The sequence below is a fragment of the Aythya ferina genome (assembly GCF_964211825.1).
Source record: "Aythya ferina genome assembly, chromosome: 7".
Classification (NCBI taxonomy): domain Eukaryota; kingdom Metazoa; phylum Chordata; class Aves; order Anseriformes; family Anatidae; genus Aythya; species Aythya ferina.
In genome coordinates this window covers 14,354,215-14,380,934 of record NC_140302.1, presented here as the reverse complement: position 1 = coordinate 14,380,934, position 26,720 = coordinate 14,354,215, and the positions used below count along the sequence as shown (strand labels likewise).

General features: G+C 39.5%; 1 long non-coding RNA gene across 4 annotated transcripts in view; it reads left to right on the top strand.

Annotated features, from left to right (window-relative positions):
- The first annotated feature begins 6,869 nt into the window (after positions 1-6,869).
- The window catches only part of LOC311440028, a 37,006-nt gene continuing 17,155 nt past the window's right edge, over positions 6,870-26,720 (top strand). For 2 of the 4 annotated variants that reach the window (XR_014695166.1, XR_014695169.1), the window contains exons 1-4: positions 6,870-7,073; positions 22,777-22,979; positions 23,135-23,248; positions 26,080-26,210. This is a non-coding gene — a long non-coding RNA (uncharacterized lncRNA). The remainder of the gene's footprint in view (positions 7,074-22,776; positions 22,980-23,134; positions 23,249-26,079; positions 26,211-26,720) is intronic. The other 2 variants (XR_014695168.1, XR_014695167.1) reach the window with 2 other exon arrangements.

Sequence of the window (26,720 nt, the reverse complement as noted above, 5' to 3'; positions counted from 1 at the left end):
ACTAAGTTCAACATCTAAACATCTTTTAAAGACCTCCAGGGACGGTGACTCAACCACTTCCCTGGGCAGCCCATTCCAATGCCTCACAACCCTCTCAGTAAAGAAGTTCTTCCCAACATCCAACCTAAAACATCCCTGGTGCAACTTTATCTCATTCTCCCTTGTCCTGTCACCAGGCACATGAAAGAATAGACCAACCCCCACCTCGCTACAGCCTCCCTTGAGGTACCTATAGAGAGCGATAAGGTCGCCCCTGAGCCTCCTCTTCTCCAGGCTGAACAAACCGAGCTCCCTCAGCCGCTCCTCGTAGGACTTGTTCTCCAGGCCCCTCACCAGCTTCGTCGCCCTTCTCTGGACTCGCTCGAGCACCTTGATGTCCTTCTTGTAGCGAGGGGCCCAAAACTGAACACACTACTCGAGGCGCGGCCTCACCAGAGCCGAGTACAGGGGGACGATCACCTCCCTAGCCCTGCTGGTCACACTGCTTCTTATGCAAGCCAGGATGCCGTTGGCCTTCTTGGCCACCTGAGCACACTGCCAGCTCATATTCAGCCGACTATCCACCAATACTCCCAGGTCCTTCTCTGCCTGGCAGCTTTCTAACCATTCCTCTCCCAGTCTGTAGCTCTGCTTGGGGATGTTGTGCCCCAGGTGCAGGACCCAGCATTTGGCCTTGTAGAGCCTCATACAGTTGGCCTCAGCCCATCAGTCCAGCCTATGCAGATCCTCCTGCAGAGCCTTCCTACCCTTGAGCAGATCGACACACACACCTAACTTGGTGTCATCTGCAAATTTACTAAGGGTGCACTCGATCCCCTCATCCAGATTATCGATAAAGATATTAAAGAGAATTAGTACTGAGTACTAGTACTAGTACTGAGCTTTGGGGGACTCCAGTAGTGACCGGCCTCCAACTGGATTTAAATCCATTCACCATGACTCTTTGGGCCTGGTACCCCTCCAGTTTTTAACCAATGAAGCGTACAGCAGTCCAAGCCACAAGCAGACAGTTTCTCAAGGAGAATGCTGTGGGAAATGGTGTCAAAAGCCTTACTGAAGTCAAGGTAGACCACAGCCTTTCTCTCATCTACCAGGCACATCACTTTGTCATAGAAGGAGGTCAGTTTCGTCAAGCAGGTTTATGGTTTCATAAACCCATGCTGACTGGGCCTGATCGCCTGCTTGCCCTGCAAGTGCTGCGTGATGACACCCAAAATAATCTGCTCCATGAGCTTCCCTGGCACTGAGGTCAAACTGACAGGCCTATAGTTTCACAGGTCTACCTTCCAGCCCTTCTTGTAAATGGGCATCATATTAGCTAGCTGCCAGTCAGCTGGGACCTCCACTGATAGCCAGGACTGCTGATAAAAGATGGAAAGTGGCTTGGCCCGCTCTTCCGCTGTGCTCAGGGACAAAACACAAATGGGCCTTCCCAGTTAGGTTGGCCCATTAGGTTAATACAAATAGATAATTTATGTAGCTCTCATACATGTTGGATGTGGATAGCTGTACCCAGACCCCAGGATCCCCATTTGCAGACCCAGTTCATGTTATGTTCCGAGTAGTTCTGAGAAAACAAGCATATTCGCCTTAGTGCCAAAGCTATAGACCTTAACTGTTCTCTTATCCTCTTGTTTATAGTGAACGTGGTACCAAACATAAATTACTGCCCAGAAACCCAGAAACAATATAACTATTAACGGGCTCTGGATGAGAGGGGGAAAAAATATATATATATCCTTCAATTTTCTTACTTTTCAAGATTAAGGATAGTTATGTGACATGACATCAGTCCAATTTACTGAGTATAAAACTAAATTAAATCAATGCATGAAGCTCTCATTGAATATGCCTCAAAATCAGTTCATCTACCATTATTGAAAAGTATCACATTTAAGTCTTAATAATTCTTTACACTAGAGTGCTATTAATGTCATCATTATTATTATACTTCCCTATCTTCGATACATTATAGCTGTTAGAATTCAAGTACAAAAATCAATGGGAAATTTGCATTTGATATAAAATATTCTAATCTATCACAATTAATTTTCTTCCCTGAATTATGTTAATTATCTTATCCCCACCTGGGAAGAAACCCCTATTGCATTCTTGACTAGATTTAGACCTAAAGCTGGTTCCCTGCAGTGCAAATCTTTGATAAAAATTCCATACTTGCTCTCTCTTTGCTTCTGTCTTTTGTACACACACCACAGTGAGAAACATTAAATGAAAGGTTTGGTTTGACCAACAGATTTTGAATACAGAAGACAGCTGTTTTTCCTTTGAACAGATAAATATATATGTATATATATTTGTTTTATATATGTATATATATATAAAACAAAAACACAACTTACTCCCTCAGCTCTTGCCCATGGGCAATTAAGCTGTACACATGCAATTTCAAGATCAAAAGCAGCACCAAAAACCCACTCATGATTGACTGCTCAACAGTTTATACACATCAGAAGAGATATCTTTGACAAGAAGTTTTCTTTAGTTGTTTCAAAGGTTAGCATCACCTATTTGTACCTCGAGGAGAACTTCTCATCCTCAAAACTATAAACTCTTCTTTAGTAAGAAATTATTTTAGATAACTGTTCATTGAGGACTTACAGTCTTGTACCTAAAATATTAAATGTCTGATTTATCATAAGGACAGTTCTTTTAGTCTCTTGACAGTCAACATCAGACTAATCATTGCTGGCTTTTCCAGGTCTTTCCCCAAATGTTTGAGTAACAGAGTTTACATCAGTTACCACTATTTGCGCTCTTTTATGTAAGTCTTACCTCTAGCTTTAAGTTTCCCTCATTAATTTTGCTTAAGGTCTCCTTTCCACCCTGATCCTTGCATCTGAGGGATGCTGTGATCATTTGTATTTAAAACACATTTTTACTTTCACTGAAATCCTCAAGGCCAATATATTTTCTATCAGTTTTTGCTCATGCGGATGAATCTCACAGTGCATGGTCATGAATCCTAGCTAATGTGGGGCCTTGAAAGACACATGTACCACAGGAAAGTGCGTCATTGGCGGGGGGGGCGGGGAGTGGGGGGAGGAAAGCAGCAACAAACAGGTCTGTAAGAACAGGGCTTTACCCTAAAGGTTTAGGCTGGTTGTGCTGTTTATTCTGAATTGGCATCCAGGAAATGTACTTTATTTAATACTTTTCCCCATTAGCTTGCAGTTAGTATATGAAAACTTCCTAGTGTAATTTGTTAGTGTCCATTTTTACAATTGATCTAGGGAGATTTTATAAGAGGCTGGTGAGATGTGACCACATCTCTCACTTTAAAAGTTGATTTTCAATTTGAATGAGGTTGTGAAGTCAAAATGCAGGACAGACAGGGAAGGACTCTCTCTCAATGTCTCTCTAGATCGCAGCAAGAAAATATGAGGGTAAAACTTGTTCTCTAAACACATAGATTTACTGGACTGTGTCTTCTTGATATTTTTACTTTTGTAAAATTACCATTTACCCACAGATCCAGAGGTTTGTTGACATAGGAAGTGTTTTAGCAAGATTGATTCTGCTAGGTGTAATGTGGCCTGGTCCCCTGTAAAGACATAAAGAATCAGATCATTGATTACAGTGCTTATGTGCTTTTGTTCACTTCCCCAACCTTATAACATTCTTTTCCTTAGCAAATAGATAACTACAGAACAATTAATATTCCCCTGGAAATCCTAACAATTACATTTTGAAACAAGGGAAATGACTGCTAATATCTTATGGGGAATAGACCGTTATACATAAGTACACGGGAATTTCTATGTACTTAAAAGGCAATGCATGAAACTAAAAGCAAAAATACATGACTTTTCATGAAGAGGCTTTCTGTGACTATCTGTGCATATATTTGAATTTAATTAAAATAAGACTTTCCTGGTGTCAGTTTGATACAGCTCAGACACTGCTGGAGTGGGTCAACAATAAAAGGACTGGAGGTTTCATCCCAAATTTGCATACAGAGAAACCATTTTGGGGGACTCTGCCCTTTCTTGAGCAGAACAGTGCACTCACATGCAGGTCAATGGCGTTTGCCCAGAGTTGCACATTTGTGTTTTTGCAGCATGTATCGCACTCTCAGGGTTATTCTTTGAGTGCATAGATATCCACAGAATATATTCAAACAGTCCTAATTTAGTCAAAAATAAACTTAGAGCAGTCTTAGAGAACAGGCCACATTATGAGTGCATATTGGTATTTCCTGTCTTTCAGTCACTGTGGGAATCAGTTGACATCACTTGCATCCAGAAGATGTAAAGGTGTCAGAAAACTGTAGCTGGCACTACATGTATGCACTAGCTCAGTTTGGAATTGCTATTGCTCTCCTCTAAATATGGAATGAGTCTGTGCCTTGGGTTTCTTCTTCCCTTCTTACCACCTCATATTGCTTGAATAGTTGATAAGTCATTTCTTGTCTTTTCAACTAGATTTTGTATACAATACATTCATATGTTGATAACCTCAGATACTTCATTCATACTTCTTCTGCATGATTTTCTGTTTCTCTGTGTCTATACTACATGTATGTGAACCAAATTCTGTGTGATAGATCATGGTCAATGTCTGCACTTGGTTGTCCAACCAGCAGCTGTTTTTGAATTGCCAATCTTATCTTGAAGAAACATGTCTTGTTAAGTTCTGAACCTGGTAGCTTATCTCACCTCTGAGGCTGCATATCAACCTGAGGTCTGGAGTGAAATGACTTCAGTGCTATCAGATCAATTTTCTGTGAGCAGCCCACATCGCAATACTAGTGCACATAAATCAGCTGGCTTTGGCAGTTTGCTCAGGAGAGAGCTAGGTCTACACCTTCAGGACCACTGAATTATTTCTTCTCTCTGGAGAAGTCTGAGAGTCAGAAAAGATCCCTTCAGGTCAGGGCTGAAGTCTCAACAGGAAGCCAACAGAGAGGCAGCTACATTTTACCTCAGTATGCTGGGCATCCAATGCTTTTAAGTGTTTTTAAGCTGTGCTTTAGTTTTAAGCTAAATAAGGTTAAGAGGCTAATCTCAGGCACAGATAATCAGAGAAACTAATGAGATTCATACACAGATCACATGTGGCTTCCTGATTATTATATATATTATTTGCTTTCTCTGAAATGAGGGTCTTTGTGTTACTCAGCAAATAGTACCATCTATTCTATGAGCATTGAGACGTATGGTTGATCAGCCTAAAAGACTTTTGTTTTGATTTTCCTTCATAGAAACAAACGTATTGCCCTTCACAAGCTTATTTCATGATGAAGATATGTTCAACAATTTTTGACATATAGTATGCATGTAACAATGCAGATAATACATAGTTTTTCTTTATTAATGACAATCAGGTTGTACTTTCCTTTCTGTAGTAATAAAAAGTAGTTTTAGCAGTACATCTGTCAAAATATTTACCTCTTAGGCCACCAAATTTCAAGTCAGTGTCTGCTTACAATTTTTAGTTCTGATATCAACACCTGAAAGAAGCAGATGACAGCGTGGTAGTATGTTATGCAACTCACAAGTTAAAATGAAATAACAGTTTAGATTTGGGACACATCTTGGGGTCCCTAGATGTCTGTGAGCAAGGAGTGGGATCTATGTATTTATGTTGTTGTTCCTTAAGGTAATGGCATTAGTGCAGCACTTTTCAATAACTACTTTTAATTTGAATCAGTGTGGTAGCTATTAACTCTTGTCAGGTAGGTTTTTGTTTGTTTGTTTTGTTTTAATTATAGGTATTGAATGTGCTATTAGTTGTTCTCAGAACATAAAGGGATCAAAAAAACAGATATCGGAATTTTCTGCCAGTAGAGAGACTCCTGACTGAACAGGTTCAGGGAGGCTAAACCTTTGTTTCTGTCTCCCCGCTTTTTGCATGTAGCCCTAAAAGGCTGCCGAAGCAGAACTTGTCTGGTAGTTTGGCCAAAACTCATTTGCTAGCAGAAACATCTGTACCCCCTGCTGTAAACAAGATGAGAACTGCTGCTCACACTAAGGCATGCTTGGTGTTTTCCTGCAGCTTTAAATGTAATTAAAATAAGGGGTGTGTCTGACAAATGGGGGAGGAAGTATACAAAAAAAGAAAAAATCAAAGATGTTTTTTCAAATGCTAGAGATGTTATATGAAGGAAACATTATGGATGAGAGATGGTTAAAATTATTTTTCTAAGCCCTCTCCCCCCTCACGCCCCTGCTCTTGTTATCAGCTCTGAAACAGGAAGAATCTATTCTCCTTTTACTTACCCACATTTTCTCTGACACCTTTCACTTACCTATATACATTGTGTACCCCGTGGAGGTGTTCATCTTGTTGTAAAAATGACACTTTCAGGGATATGACTGTAGAGGCTGAAATGTTGATTACCAGCATTAATCATTTCTGGAAATACCAGTCTCTAAAGATGCTACTTTTCTGGTGTGCATATAATGTACATAGAGAGGGACAGACTGATGGTACATGTTACTGTATGGGATAGGGGAGGAAGTGCCAGTACATATTTACTTTTGGCCATTTGGGGATTGATCTGTCCTTTTGTGGTCATGTTTTAAAAATAGTGTTGACTTTCCGTTCCAGTTAATTAGTTTAAGAAGTCCTCTTCTTTTGGTGGTGCTTGATGCTGGTTTTGTTAATATGTAATGAGGTTTCCCCTTGCGCCTTCGTTGTCAATGTTTAAAAGTGCATCTGTAGGGAAGGCTGTAGACCATCAGTCTGGAATCCCACTTCCGTCTCAGCTGCTTCTCTCCATATTGATGGCATACAGGATAAACAGAACAAGTTAATTTGTAATCTTAGATAGAAAATGATAGCTGCGCTGTTTCTGTCATTGAGCACTCTGCCAGTTTAAACAGCTGATTAGTCAGCTTCTGTGGAATCGATCTGAATCAGTTCCACCTGCGTGCACCCACCAGGAGCCACTTTATTGTAAATCAATCATTCTGAAAACATCTCACAAAGGGGCTAGTCCTCACTAACAAGCCATCAATTTAAACTGTCTGTCTGGAGCACTCAAGAAATTAGAAGCGCAACAAACATTTATTCTAAAATTATGGAGAAGCCATTTCTTTAAACCACAATCTGTAAGTATTTGGTGTTTGTGGTAATTTTTTTTTCTTTTAATTCATATGCATTGGGTTACCTTTCAGACATCCCAAAAGCGCATGTGCTTTCTCCTAGGAGAAAACAATATGTTTGAAATTTTAACAACAATGGATGGAATGGATGGCCTTTATTACTAGAAGGCAGCATTAACAGTAACTCAGAGACTTTATATCCTGCCCTTGTGCCCCTTGGGTGTTAAGATCGATCCCTAGAGTCAGAGAAGTTCTCCTTATTCTTTGACATGATGAATTGCTAAATTTTGCTTGTGCAGAGAGTGGGTCTTCCAGCTGGCAGTGGTTGGAGAAGGTGCCCCAGGGGGAAGATACAGATATATGGTTTGGTCTCCAAACTCTTCCTTTAAGACACTTCATACTACCCTAAATAAAAGAGAGTGAAGAAGGTATATTCTATTTTTTTTTCTCCTTTTATTGGTCTGTCTGGGCATTTCACTTATGTCAACAAAAAAAGCTGTGAGAATCATGTTTTCAGGTTGAGTGCATTGTTTAGAATCTCTGGAGTCTTATTCAGCTTGAGGAAAAAAATATGGCAGCACTATGTTTTCAAGGTGCAGCGCAAAATACTACGTGCAATGTTATGCTGTGTAATTACATGTTGCCACATGATTGCCTTGTCAACACTGTGTCTGATTACAAGGTAATTGCTTAGTTACTAGCTTTAACGCAAAGCCCCTCAGAGACTTGTGTGCTATACAAGTGTCCCACTCCTGAAAATAAAATCAAAAGTTTGGTGAAACCTCATGTGATAGCATGGAAGGTAGTTGTACTCACAGATGCTGTTGGGCCTGATCTATCTGTGATTAACCTCAGCTTAAATCCTCTTATTTATTGTAGGATAGTTTGCTGAGATACTTTTTAGAAATAGTGTAGGGTATTCACAGTAAATTTGGAGCTCTAGTGTCTCCCTCTCATAGCATTGGATTGTGGGCGGGTTTCAGACATTTAATACAGCTATAGTTGTTGCGGTCTTCCAGCCCAAGCAAGTGACTTCTGCAGTTAGCCTCTCTAACCAGCCCTACTTATTTTAAGAAGTTAAGAAGCGGTAGATATAAACAAGACAATGTCAGCTGGTAATTCACTGTACCTTTTGACTTTCTTACTGTATGATCAGTCTGTATGACTGCATGGTACAGTCAAAAAAAAAAAAAAAAAGGACCACATTACTATTAAAATATAGGATGACAGGAATTTGGGTGATGCCTCTTATGTATACTTTACCAACATCCATTTATGGGTCCCCTCAGTAACATCTGATTGACAGTATTCCTCTAGATAAAAGCTGAAGAATGTGGCAATGCTCCCTCCCTCCCTTTTCCTGTGTACAAATTCTTCCCCTCCTTGCCCATTAGTCTCATGGAGCTTGGGAAGCCTCTTCATTCTCCGTTGCATAAATCCCCTTCAGTAATCTGTTCAAGAGGGGAGATGTGTGAAAATCTTTGCAGCTGCCTTCAGGAACCAGAAAATACAGTAATCACATCCTTAGGTATCATATTCCAGACACTCTGAATAAGAGGCAGGATTGTTATTACCTAAATTGGAAGCAGTGCCAGAGCCTATTGATTTCTAATCTGAGCCACTGAACAAGAGAAACTCCTTTTTCAGGTCAGCAAGCTGTTTCTGGGCTGAAGGAGGACAAGCTTTGCAGGAGGAGGTCCTCTTTTCTCTATGGAAAGTTCCCACAAGACTTTTCTGTTAGGGCTTTCTTCAAAGGAACTTCATGTGTCTTTGTGGGCCGGGTTATTTTAAATGAGAGTTCCTCAGCTGTTTTCAGGTAGGGCTGGACCAGCTGCTTGCTGGATCTGCTGACTGGGTGCACTAAATTACTTCTTCTAGTGCAAAAAGCCTATGTGATAAAGATGATCATTCTCTTGGTGTCTTCAGTCAACTCATGCTTTCACGCAAGTAATATTCATGCCAGTGTTGGTCATGATGTCTACTTAATTAATTTGGTACTATCCATTCATCAGCAAAAACTCCATTCCCATTTGTCAGCATGATATTTTTAATGGCAGGTTTTGAGCTGAGCAGGAGTACCTGATGATTATGACCTGCATGATGACTATAGTTTCCTGAAAAGGGCATGATTTCAATCCAAAGGTGGTGGTGGTGGAAATCTTAGAGCTAGATGGGAAAATAATCATTTTCTATATGTATATTATTTACTGTCTGTCTGCCCCCTTCATAGAATTAGACTGCATGCCCTTAAGCCAGTTCTGTAGGCCACCATCAGGATGTGGATCTTTACTTCTACCTAATCCTCCCATGGCTGCTGAAACTGGTAAAATTCACCAATAGAATAGAATTCCCATGAGCCAGCAAGTGTGCTTTCTCTCTGGTGCAGTTGCCTGCTGTCTGATGCTGAGTTTTGTCTTTTCTGTGGAGGAGAACATAGCTTTAATTACCAATTTAGTTTATTACTGCTATTTTAATATGACAAATCTGATGATTTTATAGTGTGTACTCATGGGATCCTCTATATTAAATACCTCACCATAGGTGTTTGAAGATTATCATGAAAGCTTGTTTCAGAGACATAGGAAAGATGATATTATAAAGTGAGGAATTGTCTGCTTGTAGCAAGTTCTGGATGAAGGAAATAAACAGGAAAAATGGTAGTCTGGAACAAATCTGGAGCTCAAACTCAGTACGGTAGAGGTATGCAAAGCAATTTTAAGCAGTAGGATTCTGATTTCGAAAGTACTGTTCAAGTCAGGAAAGGTAATGCTATGTACATAAGCAATGGATTAAGTAGGGGATGGTATAAGCTAGCAGGAACACTGACACAAACCAGTCCATCTGGTTTGGTATGCTACTGGTCTTCTTACAAGACGAGTATGTATTAATGTGTTCTTATTGGTAGTTCTGCAAATTACCTTTGTCATGTTGCATGAGTTATGCAGTGACAGCCGGGTTCCTAGAAGTATCTTCTTTCTATTTGTGATCTATACATTAAGGTGAATACCTAAATGAACACTGCAGTTTAGTATCTCTTTCCTGAGCAGTAATTTTTGGCAATTTGGACTCCTTTCCGCTGTGTTCTTTATTTCTTGGTGTTGAGCACTTATCGCTGCTTTGTAACTGTTAGTATATTTTTACTACTGTCTTGCTGCTAGTTATCGTGAATGTTATGCATTGATATTATTGGACCAAATGCTCAGGGGGCACAACAAAAGGGTAGAAATACTGTTTTTTGTTAATGTTGACAATATCTACGATCTTTAAACTGAAAGATGAAGAGGAAAAGTGCAAACATAATTACTTCCATATTATTTCATCCTGTTATTACAGGATGGTGAGTTATCATAAACTACAGTTAAAATGCACGTGTTAAAGAGATACCATGTACTTTCTCACCACTACTATTGTGGTGGTTTTACCGTGCTGGGCAGCTAAACCCCACAGCCGCTCTCTCACTCCCCCTCTTTTAGATGAGGAGGGGGAGAAGTAAAGCAAAGAACAACTCACGGGTTGAGATAAGGATAATTTAATTAAAGGGAAATAATAATAATAATTAAATAAAGATTATTATGAACTAAACAATTTAACTAAAGGGAAATAAAAGGGGAAGGGGAAAAGGGAGAGGGAAAGGGAAAAATAAAAAGAAGGGAGGAAAACAAACAAACAAAATAAATGAAGGCTATATGGAAGTCCAGAGGAAAGAATTTACTCTCTACTTCCCACAAATGAGCAATGATTGACCATGTCCTTGAAGCAAGGCCTCAACGCACGCAGCCGGTGTTCGAGAGGAGGACCGACGTTTTCCCAACGAGAGCCCACCCCTCCCCTCTTCTTCCTGTTTCCACCTTTTATTGCTGAGTGTGACACCACATGGTATGGAATATCCCTTTGATTGGTTTAGGTCAGCTGATGTTTCTCTCCTCACTTTTTGCCCACCCCCTAGGAGGGTTAGAGAAAGGCCCAATGCTGTGCCACTGCTGCTCAGCAGTAGACACAACACTGGTGTGATAACACTGCTGTTCTAGCTACAAGTACAGAGTATGGCACTGTATGGGCTGCTGCCGGGAAAGTTAACATTCCAGCCAGACCCAGTACACTATGTGGTGAAAAAATATTTTAATAGAGATGTCATTAGCTTATTGAGGGAGATGATATCTGGAGGCATCTAGATTGTAGTAGATAGTTCTGAAAATGTAATTTGTCAAATCTCTACTAAGACTATAGTCTCAGACCCTGGTGTCCGTCTTACTGGCTGCATTTCAGGGTGAAATGGGACAACCGAACATGGTCTAGCAGTATGCAGGGTCATCTATCTTCCCTTCCAGTCAAGTAGGTGATGCATTACGGATTTTTTTTTCCATGCCTTTGCTCGGGAACCAAGTAAGGAGGTGACTAGCTAAGTCAGAATAATATGATGGGACAATGTGGTTTTAATGAGTATAACAAGTTGTGTTTTCTTTGGGACCCTTTTGTGCAAGATCCTGCAGGAGGATATGCACACTGGTTGTCTGTGAGACTGTGCAGATCTATCCTGAGACTTCAGAGCTCTCTGGCGCTAGGTGTTGACTCCCATAATGAAGTGTAAAGGCCTGGGCACTCCTGGCATTGCAACAGTTGCCAGATTCCAGAAGACCTGAGTTAACCAATGTGCAAGGAGGTGAATTGCAGGTATGGAGATAGTTATTAGTATGATGACAGCTTGTGCGTGAAGGATTAAAGGGCTGACAAATGAGAACAGCTCCATCTGTTCTTACCAAAAGGAACCAAGGTAGAAATTCACAAGTTACTTATTGTCTTTAGTATGTAAAGTGTATGTTCCATTAGTTATGAAATAGAAAAAAAGCACTGTAGCAAGACAGGTAAAAACTGCCATAATTTTAATCCAGATTTATCCATATTTTTTTCTCAGTCTGTCAGTGGTTAGAACACTTTCTGTTGTAGCTCACCCACCCTCTAAGCTGCATGTGTAGTACAGCACTGAAAGTGGCTCTTTTATGTCATTTGGGGCTTTGTATTTATTGTTATGCAATATTAGTTGTGCTCACTTTGCAACCAAGACAAACTATATTTACATTTAAATGCCAATTTTGCAAATTTAACTTTGGAACGGGGAATAATAGTTTCTTTTTGGAATTGTATTTTGACCCTAGCAATAAAAGTTGAGAATTGGCAGAAACTTCCATAGCTCGGCTGAAACAATTCTCTGGTCTGAAGTCTAAATAGAGTACCTGTTTCAAAATAGCATGGATTATGTGTGATCTGAAAAGAATTATGCTCCAGTTGCTGTAACATTTCAGAGCCAGTTGCACCACAATAATAAAAAGTGATAAAATATATCAGTCAAGTGAGCAGATCTAATTTAGGATGCACGTGCAAGAAAAGATAAGCAAATTCTGTTCTATTACTTTGATTTCAGTCTTCTATTATTCTGTTGATTTAAACTGAATTTCTGTGGATTTCTGCTAGCATAATTACGATCACATTTGAGTCTATGAAGTAAAACTCAGCATTGATGTGAATGATGGTCTAAATCACACTACTTGTTTGTTTGGAATACATTCCTGATCACTCTGAAATATATTCCAACAATTGTACTTCATATTCACACCCTTATGCATTTTACCCAGACCACTGTAGCATATGTAGCCAATTATTCCAGACTGTTTTACAAAGCTCGACTTCAAGGGAGCCCATTCAATCTCCAGTTTGTGCTGTACTCCAGTGGCATTGTGCAGTTTAACAGAGTTTGGACTAACGGCTGTAGGACAGCAAGCATTAAATGAGAGGAATAGTATAAAAAGACTGTGAAATCTGTGTATTTTTGAAAAGACAGCAAATGGCATCTTTAGAAGCTATTCTGTCATATCCTTTGCTCATATTAGAAACCCAAATGTAATATTTATTTCTGATGGAGAATTTCATTGAGGCACTTAAATGGTTGTTTTGAGAAATGTTGGTGTTTTCAGGTCTCAGCCAGTAGTATTTTTGGGTGGGACAGACTGCTGCCTGAATTAAAAAGCAAAGAAACAACCACTCTCAGAATCCTGTTATTTACTGACATGATATTATTATGAGACTAAATGCAGAGCTGTGTGTAAAGAAGAATAACTCTCTGCCCAGGCATCCAGTCCTACATAGTGCTCTACAGAAGACTATTAATTACAAAATACATTGGTCCCAGTAGCAAGTGTAACAGGACTGATCAATCCTCCTCAGCAATGAAAAAATCAGACAGTCTAAAACGCTAGTATGACAACAATGTATAGTTTGGGATCTAAGAAGTGCAATGACAATAACGATAAAAATTCCCATTTATGGAGCACTTTGTCAAACAAACATCTCAAGGCACCACACAGTAAAAACATAAGAAAATGAAATCAAACAGAGCCACAGGCTTGATCAAAGGGAAATCATTGATCCTTATTCCTAAAAGTACAATGAAAAAAATCCCTTCATCTCTGAGGTTTGGCTTAAAACTTAGAAAGCTTTGGAGGCCTAAAAATAATAACCCAGAGACTATTTCTTTTCTTGCTCATTCTAGATTTGTTCTGGCACTACATGGGATTGGGTGGCTGAAACAGTAGATTAAAACTGATTTAGAGAGCACTGTTACCACCTTCTAGTCCAAAGGGCTTTTCATTATTATAGAAATATTTTAGAAAAATATTTCTGGGAGTACTGTCTGCTCTAAATTTGAGCAATAGTGCAAGAACTTACATCAGGCCTGATCCTTTAGCTATTTTCTTTCCTTTTCTCCTTTGCCGCCTTCCATCTCTGCCTCAGAGTCACAGAGGCAGGTCTAATATATTAATGTTGAAACAAGCCACAGAAATTTCTCTCCTTGTTTCCTGCTCTCCTAGTCCCATGTTCCCTTCAGTTTATACTGTGATTCCTGTCCTGCATCCAGCTGTATTAAGCTTGATTATGGCTGTAATCCCAAGTTCAAACCTTTTTGTCCATTCTTCAAATGCAAGAGTAGACACAGTATCAGTTTTCATCTTGGCAGATATACTAGGTAAAGAGAGTTATATATTAAAAATGTCATCACTAGTACCTCATTCTGCTGAACAGTGTGTGGGTGTGGAGGAAAGAAAGTCTATTATAGTCATTGATATGTCTTATAATTTACAATGATGCAGTTCCATGGGGCAACACAGCTACTCATAAATGCCAACTGTTTATTTACATTTAAGATCCCCGCCCCCCTCCAATGAGTTAAAAATAATTAGGATAATGACATAGTAAGGATAATAATGTGACATAGTAAGGATAATAACTGCATTTTTTTTAATCATTAATTTTCCATTTGTTTTGATCTTAAAGGTGAAAGTTTATGTGAATAAACTAACAGGTATCAATCTATCACCAGTAGTGCTCTGAGGTATTATTGCTACTGGAGGACTCCTCAGTGCTCCTTATTGTAATTGCAATAAACTATATGCCAATGTCTGTTGGGAGAAAGAATTCCTTAAATGGAATTCATCATAATTATTTTATTATTTGGAGTGTGAAGGCATGAATAATGAATCCTCACTGAATACAGAATATGCTCATGTTTTATTTTTTTTCCACATTTGTAAGCATGTAATTCTTTGCACTGGTTCCACTGACAGGGAAATACTTGGGCTGTAAGGTTCTGAAAAGTGTGTTAGAACCAAAAATTGGTGGTATTTCTAAATTTAAGTGTGTATTTGATAGCCAGTAATGCCTAATGTCTGCCTGTAGACTAAAACCAGTTTCTGGATATCTAAGTCTCAGTCTCATTCACTTATCGAGACAGCATAGACACTGTCTCCCCAGGAGCTGACACAGCACGGACTCCAACTATGTTCTCTATCTGTGGCTCAGAACAATAAAATAGTTACAATGTAAAGAAAAGCTAGAGTGAAGCTCCGAGAAGGATCTCCTGAGTGACAGTATGACCCATTATGGAGCTTCCTGTAATATCAAATTGAGACCAGTAAGAAAACAGGTACTGGCAGCTGAAATCATTCAAGTCCTTAGATTTTACAGGAAGAGTGTATGGAGTGTTGCAATGACCCCAAATAATTCCCATTTTCCTTTCGTGCAACAAAATGCAATACCTATCTGCTGATAGGTAGGAACTGATGAAGTAGAAATCAAAGCCTTCTTGACTGAAGGCCTGTGCATGGCTTCACAAACTGCAGAAGCATTAAGTGCAAGGAACAGGCCACACCGAATTGGCAGCAGGCTGCATTCAGAGACTGCCATGGGCCACGTACTAGATTTTACAGGTCCTGGTCACACAAAATCAGTCAAACCAGAACTGAATCCAATATCTCCTGAACCTGAAGGTCAGCCGATGTTGCTTTACATCTCGTCTGTAACATCATTGCAACTGGAGAAGCCTGCAAACTATCCAATTGCTGCAAGCTTTCTTGCAGCAAAAAGAAAGCTTTTTGTGTCTGTGTCTATCCCTCAGATGTAGTACAAGTTGATGATTTTCTATATGGCCACTCTAACCTTTCAAATGGTTCAGGTGTCTGTCTCGATCCTGAAGGGACCAACAAATGAGCTGAGGGTGTTCTGCCAGTTCCCTAACAAAAAATGGCACCCCCCATTCTCATGCTCAGAGGGACGTTTATGTTAACCATCAGGTGCAATGAAGAAATCCAGAAGAGCTCCCCATCGATATCCTTTTCCTCAGGTTCAGCTGTCATTGATATTATTTCCATGTTTGCTTGGAAAATGTTACCTTTTGTCATTTTTGTTTGTATGAAATGAAAAGATGCCACATGAATAAGGCTATCTGTAAAGTCAACACTGTCGATGAATTTCAGCATGCAAGTAAGTCTAGGTTGCGTTAACTCTATGTTTTGTGCATTCTACATGAGCTGCATAGTTTGAACCTAGAAACTGTTCTGTAGAAACAGAAGACAAATGATAATCTAGGCAAACTGTGCTTATGCCAGGTGGCAGTCTAGGAGAAGTCTAGGGAAAAAAAAAAAAAAAAAAAGAAAGCTGTTGACTTGGGCTAGGAGTGCAATCCTTCTAAATGTTTCTTGGGGATGAAACAGATCTGAAGTTAAACCCCCTTGTTCAGCAATATAAAGCAAACATATAGAAAAGCATAAAAGTAGGTTTGATTGCTTCAAATTTGAAAATGTATTTCACTTCTGTAGGTGTTAAATGGTGGCACTTGCATAAGAGCAAATATGGATTGCTAAAGGTCTCAACTAAACATTTTTCTTTACTCATCAGGAAAGTTTAATCTGCAAGCTACTAATGTTTTTAAATAAACATATCATTATTATTATTATTAATTTTATATTTTTTACTCAAAGTATATTGTAAAATAGTAATCATTGTGACATCAGACAAGGTAGTCTCAGACAAGACCTCCTGGCATGGTAGTCATTGACTGGCAAAACATCAAAAAGCGTCTCTCCTGAAATGAAAAAAATGAACAGACCTAATATTGTTCATATGTAGCGTTAACATTGTCAGAGCCCTTCTTGTTTTCAACCTGAAATAGAGCGTGTGTTACACAGTACATGCGATGGCCTAATCACAAGTCTGCTTCGTTAATGATAGACTAAATATGAAAGAGTCCAAAGATTTTTCTAGCCATTTGATTGAATGGTTGACAGAACATTTAAAGAGAGGATATCTAAGCAGTAGATGCCATGATACAGGCACACCTGTGAGAGCACGCACACCTGTGAGAGCAGCCTCCCCTAGCTAGGGTTTTGAAATCTGTGGTGACAGATTACAGGATATGTAGGTGGAGCAAGGGGGAGAGAGGAATGGGAAGAGAAGGTAGCCAAGAAACCTTTGAACTTACTCTCATCATTTCTATTACCCTAGCTAATAGGAGGCGTCACCAGTATAGAAGAACCAGTAAGAGAAAAGAAGGTAGTAGAAAGGAAGAGGGGTGTGCATCAAGAAGGAATATATTATTTATTTATTTTTATGCACAGGTCCATCAAAACCTGGCAACCTGCAGCAACAGGAAAGATACATATGATAAAGCTTGGTAACCGGCATGTGTGATAGAACAAACCAATGAAGAGATAACATTTGAAAGCTTTACAGCTTGGAAAGCTGTTAGCAAGCTGGTGTCCCCTTCATCATTTTTAATTTTACTTTTACTGCCCTTCATTTGCTTTGACGGGTTGATGTTGCCATGGTGCAGTTGAAATTCTCATAAAAGTGCTGTTACCCTTTCAAGATGGCTATTTTTTCCTAGGGTTTATACCACATTTTATAGTTATGTCAGAAGGTTTACTTGGTTTATGAATTCTTCAAGCTCTGATGTTGCTCTGAAAACTCTGGGTTGCAGTTTGGCTTTTGCCTTTTAATTTGTGCGATTTAACAACCACTACATCAGTGTGTTATATCCCTACATAATTAGAAAGCTCGTTTAAAATGTATTCTTTTGTTAATCAGGGTACATAAAATTTCAGCCTGTCCCTCAACTCTTTGATCTTTAGTTTCATTTAAAAAAAAATGTCTGTATACAGCTACGTGGTTCCTTTTCATACTAACCCCCGAACTTGTAAATGATTTATCTGGTGTAGGAAAATTATTTTAAAAGGCGTTTTTATTCCCTATGAAATAACATCTCCAGAATTCATAGAGATACTCTTACGCTCACAGTGGAAGTCGATTCATGTCAGATGTGAATTGGTCCCATGGTGTTTTTGCAGTTACTACTAATTTCCCTTTTGCTTGCTCTGTAGTGATTCAAGTTAAGGATATATGGAGTAAAAGGCTTGTCAGTAGCGGTACAAGTTAAACTTTGTTGGAAGATGTGTGGTTTTTTTAAAACCAAAGTACATGTTTTAATAAACTTGAAAGGTATTAGTCATTTAGAAATGTGTTACATGACCCCTACTCAATGTGAACAATCGCCTAACTTCACAACTTGAGTAGGACTTTGGGGAAAGGATGGGTAGAAAGGGCAAGAGGAGAGTGAAGTATGACTCAGTATGAAAAAAAGAGGTCAGAGCTGGGCCCCACTACGTTAAATTCTAGAAAAGTAGTTCATGAAAGGTAAGTCCTGTAAGGGCAGCTGGTAAGATTCATTCATTTGCTACCATTTCTATTATTGTTTTGGAAGAAAAAGGGAAGTTAATAAGTGAAGCATAGCTGGCTTTCATAGCGATACCAGTGTTAGGGGAAGGATGGAAAGTTTCAGACACAACTCTATTGACTTAGTATTTAATCCTTTCAGCACAATTAAAACCAAAAATTAGAAGCTCAGATTTTGCTGTCTTTTCCATAAAGCCCTTCGGGAAGGCTCTGGAAAAAGATATCAAGCAGTGCGATTAACGGCAACACGAACTAATACAGAGATGAAGTCAAGTTGCACTTGGACATAATATTTGAATGATCACAGTTTTTGAGTTTCTCAAACCTGGTTTAGTACAAATTTTGACACTAAAATAAAAAGAAATAAGCAAACAAAACTTAAATGTCAAATAAAAGTCAACAAGCAAATAGAGGAAGACCCAGAATCAGTCCTACAAGGAAGTACTGGAAACATCAGTTCTTGTGAGCAAGTCCTTTGGTGAAACAATATGTTGAAGAACAATGGTTAGGTATAACTTCATAATACTTTGGGCAAAACCTACAGAAAATCTTGGATATCTACACCTCTGAAGACACAAACTGTATGGAATGCATAGTCTAGCTCTAACGGGAACAGGTATTATTAGTGTCTTCCACAGCTTTGCTTTTATTTCCCTACACATACCTCTTTTATGCTGTAGAGTACCAACTGGTACAGTCGTTTATATTTATGCATAGAACAAGGACTGCTTCCTCACATATGACAGAGTTATATCCTCTAAGTGACAGAAGAAGGCAGCTAGTTTTTCTGGATTTATTATGCACCGAAAATTAGGTTTGCCCCTAATATAAATGTTGCATATTCAAAACCCTGGAATTTAGAAGAAAGCTTGTCTTTGGAAAACAAAAGGTAAGAAAATTACATCTAGTTATCCCAGTCATCCAGCAATAGATCCAATCAGGTCATCTGAAATAGGAATTTGTTTCTATTTGCATCTGTAAGTTAGGAAGGAGCATAAGGGAAGGGGAAAAACAGGCCATCTCAATACAAAAGTATTATTACAGCGCATCAGGCAGTGATGCATTTTTTCCTCCTAAGTTAATAGGTTTGTTCCCGTCACCCTTACCAGAGTACCATGCAGCTCTATGTCATTATTTTAGTTGAATGACAATGTAAATGTCATCATAACTGCGATCTACCCTTAAAACTGTATAATTTCATTTTGGTCTCTTGTTAAATACTTTCATCCCTAATTGCCTTTTCCTTCAATGAGAAGGCTTACAATGACAACTACAGCACAGCTGAAAAACAATTAATCGTATCAGTCAGACTCTCATAATGGAGCACCTTAATAAGAGCAAGTTCTGTACTTCCTGAAGGCACAAGATAAATTAGGTTCATAGTCTATTATTTGAACAAGAGTATCTGACTTATGGCAAATCTATCTGAAAGAGTATTGTAGAATTGTATTTTATCTTTAAGAAATGCGTTTTCTAGAAGTAAGATATTTACTTCTGTTGCAGTAAAGGATTTAAACGGAAGAATTTCTCTCTAATGTTTGTTGAATTGTACTAGAATGATGAGGTAGAAGAGAACCATACATAAAAAAACAGCATGAAAAACTTAGCATTATATTTTATTTTGAGAGGGGAGGCTAAGCGTAGAACGCCCAAGGGTTTTGCCAGGAGCCCATTCTCTCTTCCTTATTTACCAAGCTATATATACCATGAAGCAGGTGACAGCACCCTCTTAAACTTTTTCTACTGCTGAAATTTACAGAGGCGCACGTTTATTTCTTCTTTTTGCAAAGAGCATCAGAACGTCAGTGCTGGAGACTGCACTTCTCTAGCTTTGTATAACAGCTATAATGTAAAGAGAAGGAAGGCAGGCTTCTTTCTGCAGCTGCCCCATCAGTTTGCCCTCTTTGTCAAGTAGAGAGCCCGCAATGAGTGAAAAGAGAATTCTGGCCTTCTTCCCAGTCATGTTTTATGGGCTTTTTCTTCCTCTGTGGTAACAACTAGTGGCAAGTATCACAGGAAGGATTTACTCTGGTGGCCATTTTCTAATGAGATGTTCTCTACATTAAGCATTAAACTGACACCAAGGACTCATTTTTTGAGTGTCTGTGAGACATCATCGCAGAATTACTTGGTTTTACTGGAGGAGAGTCCAACTTACAGTGTAACATCTGAGAAATGCTATACCATGCTGAAATTTCCTATACGATTTTCTTGGGTATAGCTCAAGATTTGATCTTACCATATAAACACTTGTTCCTAACCTTTACCCGACGCGTAAAGAGGTTTATGTGTCAGCCAGTACTTTATTGATATTTCCCAATTCCTGAGTAGGATACAAAAAAGATTTGAGGTGGTCGAAGTATCTCTTTATATAAAGTTTCTTAAGGTGTATAAGGAAGGAGACTTACCATGATTTTTTCACTTCGACCGTACTGTTGCCTTCATTTAACTGACTCGGTGTCTTTGGCTGTAATTTTGAACTCCTGCGATGAGCTGGGCTTTTTCAACGATTTAGATATGTTGGGTTAAAAAACAAACAAACAAACAAAAGTTTATCAAAACAATGAAGCTTTGCTATGTTTTCAACTACTACATCTGGAGACTGAGGAAAAAGAGCAAGGCGAGACGGTAAACCCTAGGTGCAAATGGGCTACTAGAAGTAGGGTTTCATAGCCATCAAAATGTTAATAGGAGTTGAGTTCAGCGGTGCGGTTTTTCCCCATCACAGGTACAGAGTGCCTACCTAACCAGGTGGAGATAACGGACCACTTAAGTCCTTCTGGTAAAGCAGCTTTGTTTCAGAGGAGTAGACGTGATGTCACAGGTACTTACAGTGATTATTGGAAAACCCGCACTAAATATGAAGAAGCAAGAAAACTGAGGAAAGCATTTACAGATCCTTCTTCCGACATTTAAGGGTGTACATAGCTACTGGGAGCCTCTCTCCTCTTTCCTGCTCGAATAAGTAAGAGTTCATCTTCCAAAAGACCGGGCTAGATACCATGCTGCTATCACAGCAGCAACTTTGGGCTCTGTTTTCTTCCAGTTGTGGAGACAGACCTCAGGCCTAAGGATCCGTAAGTGAAATTAGGAGGGCTGTACGTCCATTATATATATATATAAGTGTGTGTGTGTGCGTGTATAGATATATATACATATCTCTAAAGTGGCTTTATATATACAACTCTTCTTGCGACTCAAGAAACCTAACTCCTTCCCTTTTTGAGACTTTGGATTCACATATGGCAATCATCCTTTGTGCCTTGAGGGCTTCATGGGTCAATCTGTTGGTCTTCTGTGCATGTCCCACTAGTTCAGGATGGCAATGACCAGCTAATGTGTCTCCTTCAGCATGTGGGCACTTCATCACACGGGACTCTTCCATAACGTATTATAGGAAGCTCACGTTTCTGTCCTCCAAAGATGTATTTTTAACGACCAAGATCTCAGCTGAAGTTCTGGACTGTCCTGGGGAGACAGACGCATTTAGTCTATACAAAGTAAATGTAAGGTTTGGAGTGAAAACTGGTTTTCTGAACAGATGAAAGACAATTTGATGCCTGTCACATTGCAGCAGCAGGAGTGATAGTACTAAAATTAACTCAGCCATTAGATGTATTACGGTCTGCAGTTACAATAACGAGTCCGTCTGTAAGGTATGTGGCAAGTTTCATGAAAACCCTCCTGAATATGCCAGTAAACATTTTCCCAGATGCAAGAAAGATCTCCATAAAGATCACGCCCCAATGTTCAGCACTTTGAGACATTTATCTTTGACACAACAGTAGGACTACTACTCCTATCAGTTTTTCATAATGTTTACCAGTTTTAATAGAGATCCTTTCCATGATGTGGAAGCGGTCCTGCAATTCCTTACAATTTTGAGTAAGTATTGCTACTTTTAGAGCGGCTTCTTTCTCATAAGGGACCAAGAGGCGTGTTTCAGTGTTTGTATAGAGACAAGTTTGGCGGTTCCGTAAGGTGGTTGACATGACATTACCTCTGCAACTGAATATTTTACAATAAGACTTCTACTGATATCCAGTAATACGATGAAACACAAAAGAAAACATGGTATCGTGGGGAACTGGGGTGATATTATTTCTGGAAAAAATACTCTCAGGAAAAAACATCACAAGCATTGATTTTCTATCCAGAAATTTACAAAACATTGTATTTGCCATATCGGTAGTATAGACCTCATCTTACATGCAAATAGCATTCTGTGGACCTCACTGATAGTAACTGAATGCCTTTCTGTCATAAATGGCAAAATCAGGACCGCAGTGATTACAGCAACAGTTGAACATGGCGTCAAGTCTGCTAGAGCTATCCTTCTCTTATTCCTATCTTAATCTGTGCGGAGGCTAATATAAGGGGCCTCTGATCTAGAAGCAAATGCACTGCAAGTAGTAATACTAGGTAGTTTTTGCTTGTTTGCCTAAGATATGTGTTTCTCTGGCTTAGGGACTATCAGTATTCAGAGATACAAATGTTTGTTTAGTGTGATTTTGCTAGGCCACTCTAAATGGAGGAAAGGTTTGCTAGACAGTTTGTAGAATGAAATTGTACTGTTTCATTTCTGAATCTAAAGTTGTCAAACTTCTGAATCCTGGGAATAACAATTTTCCTCTCGGCTTTTCCTCCTCAGCTTTTCTTGTATTTTGAAGTGTAAATGCAAGGCTTTATATCCCATGTTTCGTAAGATCGGAGGTTTGAGGATCCTAGGAGCGTATTTCTGGTGAAGATTGTTTCTGAAAGAACTTTATCACAAGCATCCGGGTGGACTCTGGCACAGCTGAAATGTCTGATACCAAGGCAAATGACATTGCTTGAAAATGACGGCCATGAAATGTGAGTACACTGCAAATCACTCGGCTGCAGAGTCTCAGAATAAGAGTGCTGCAGAGCTGACGTATGGACCGATGTTGCCATTTAATGTGGTTTCCCAGCAAACCTTTCATAAAATTCATGACTGTAGCTGACCTCTGTTACTCTGTCCCTCTCAGGAAAAAAAAAAAAAAAGGCTATAACACAGCTCTCTAAGGCAGTGCAACAAAAAGTGATGTGTGATGTGAAGCAAGGTGAGAGGAATCGTGTTCGCTTCACCACAGACACTAAAGGTGAGCCTGTAGTCAAACAGTTGATTAAATGTCACAGCATATTCGACAGCCTTCCAGACTGACGAGGTTCTCTGCTGGCCACGTTCAAAGCAGGAGTCTGATTCAAATCCCATTACCACCACCTCCGTTGCCTGTGAAAAGTCCAAAATGGCTTTACGGCTATTAAAATAAAAGCGGAATCAGCAGTTGGCTGCCATCAGGAAACATACAGCTTCTTTATATTAGCATTACCACAAAATATGAGACACGATGCTGCTCATAGTGTTTAACTCTTGTATTAGGTATAGGTTTTTGGTGTCTGACTTACATGTAGCTGTGAGTGCCAATGTTTCCTGAAACAGCAGTTCCGGTCCATCCTAGAAAGTCTTAGCTTGTAGTGTTAAAACTGGTGTACTATTTTTCATGTTCACCGTATCCTAAGGACAAGGGACAGTTGCCAGTGATATATATTAAGTAAATGAATGCCACAGCAAGCTAAATCAGAGAGGCTAAAGGACTAGCTGACATGGTCATGTCTGAGTTGCTTCCAGAGAGAGAAAAGGATTGGGGGTGTGTGTGTGGGGATATATCCAGAGGTGCTCAGGTACCATAATTACATGGAAAAAGGGTACACATTTAAACTATGAGAAGTGAGAAGGTGTAGTCTTTCGCACTGTAAAATGATTCATTTAATTTGACTTGACACAAAGGAAAGATATCAGCTACAAGTGCACACTTGTGTTGCTATCATCCAGTAAAAATATATCAGCTCTTCCATTCCTTCAGATCATAGTAGTAAACAAATATGTGCCTGATGCATGTGTCCATGTGTTAGTTGATATCTATCCAATGAAAATAATTGGTGAGTACAAATGGAGAATACAAATAGTGAATACAGATACTACGTGGCTTGTAATTGCGTGCGATTTTGATACCCACGCTATCTATCAGTAGAGCATGCCATGGTATATTGGCTTCTCTAGAAAGGCGATGTATTAGTCCCTATTGTCTGTGGCACAGGTGAGAGCAATCGCTTTCTTCTCCTTAACTCTACATTCTCTGTTCCAGAGCGTGCGTGCGTGCATGTGTGTAAAAAATGAGGGAGGGCAGAAAGATGTAGAAGAGTGTGTTTCTGTTGCCTCTCTCCATGCTACCCCAGCCCAAGAGACAACATCTATTGGCTGCTTGGACGTCTGCTCCCCGAGCAGGGACACCAGAGACAGACACACCGTGTCTAGCTCAAGTGCCAATTTATTGCTGTGTAGCATAGCTTCTTATACCCATACGCGTGACTGCTCTGGATCCCCGTGACCCTTTGCTCCACCCACAGTCCCTCCCAATCCTCTTCCCACAGTTTCCTGGGAGGAAAGGAATATCCCTTGTTCTAAGGCTGTAATAATGACGGAATGTCACAGGGTTTGCCTACTGAACAACGTGCCTGAAGTTTTTGCAGGTCAGCTACCAAAACCATTCTCTGCAATAGTGATGTGATAATACACGGTGGCAGCTGCATGTCAGACCTTCCACAGCTCCATCCCAGTCATAGCCCAAACAAGCTGTATGTATAGTAATACACTGCAAAAGAGTAAAAAAAATTACAATATAATTATTTTGTGTTATTCCAGTTCTCCCTAGAATAACATATACAGTACCTGACCTGACTGTTCTTTTATTTACTCCATAGTTATTCTCATTTTGTAGCTATTTTCTTTAGCTTGCATCTCTAAGGTCAGTCTAAGGACAAGATGTTCCTTCCAGAGAGGAGTTGCGAGCAGTAACAAGCGAGTTGCGTGTAAATGCCTCATTTCTTTTGCGTTATTTCAAAACCCCAGAATGAGGGGGAGGGGGAAAGTCTCCTTCAGCTCAGGATTTAGGTCCTAAATTAAGATTTTGAGGTTGATGTTATCCTTTTGATGTCTGTCAGTAATTACAGTAGAAGAGTTGCAAGGCGAAACAAGCTATGCCCATGCAAGTTGTAATTCTCTACGTTGAGACTGTTTTTTGAAGTCACTAAGTGTAAGAGCCAGATTTTTTTTTTTAATTTTGCAAGATTTTAATATTTTGATAAGTTCATGTATGTATACATATGTTTTAATTTAAAAACAACGTCTTGATTGATAAACAAGGGTAGGGATCGCGCATCCCGCCAGCATCATCTGTCCCATGCCAGGACATTTAATCTAGGCGTAAGTTACAACTACAGTTGTAAGTATTTCTTCCATGAGGACAGAAGAGGTTAACATTTAGCCAGCACGATCAAGTAATAGAAAATGAAATGGTAGTAGTTCTATGCTCAGCTCCTCTGTTTCTTTCTTCTTCTGGACAATATAAATGTGCTGGCAGTACTAAATGCCTTCATTCATAAGCGAGTACAAAAAGATTAGTCTCTAATTATTTCTGGCACATGTCCTTTAAATTCAAAGTCTGTAAATCGCGTTGGGCAAAGGGTAATATGTCTTAACAGGTTACACCTCCCGAAGGATTTGCTGATTGACATCAAAATTGTTTCCCCTCCCTCTCCTCTGACTGACAGAATGGCAGGTGTGAGCCAATGGTGGCGTGCTGTAATAATGTGTCAAAAGACCTTAAATCAAGACTAATGCATCTTCAAGGATAAGCTCCCAAATGTCTGTACAGCACTAAATGCAACCATAGGGCAGGTTCATTCTGGGACTAGTATACGTTTGCATTCTCCAAAAGCACTTTTTAGTTAGAATTCTGGGAAGATTATAGGGCAGAGGTTTTGGAAGTATTTCTTCTTACAAAGTCATCATCGGGAGAGAAATGTTTCTATACTTACTACTCTAAAGAGAAAAAACTGCTCACTTACATCTAGTGGTTTCTTTGCACAGTGATCTTTTAGGTAAAGTGTAATCTGGAGCCTGAAAGAGATAAAATATAAACACACACTCTGTTCAGCAACTACCGATGGTCACGCCTTAGAACAAAGCTCAACATGTAACACTGGAAAAAGCAGATAATGGTAAGCATAAATAAGGGTGAACACCGCAGAGAGAGATTCATATAAGCCACCTCTGAGGCACAGTTTGTACAGAAATTCCCAGCCTACAAAGAAAGCAAACGCAGAGTCAAAAGCATGACAGGTCCATGTTATTTTACAGAGCAGTTATCTATATAAAGCCACTATGTATTTGTACAAAGAGACCATTTGTGGCATGCATAAACGTAAATAATAGAATGAAATAGCAAAGCAGCCATTGAAGTCCAGTCAAATGAAAAAACAGAGACTGTGTATGGAGTCCAGCAACGGCATGAATTCTGCCCAAGGGCAGATGAACATTACCCGACCCCCATGAAGGTTCAGACCAGGGCCTTGTTTCTCACTTCCCATTTTTGAGGGAACTTGAGGGGAAGAATCAAGCGTACCAAATGCAGGGATTTTTTGTGTACAAAATGCAGAATGCTTTTACGTGTTGTTACGGTGTCTCTCAAGACAAGAGATGTTGTATTTGCTGTACAGGTTTAGTCGGAA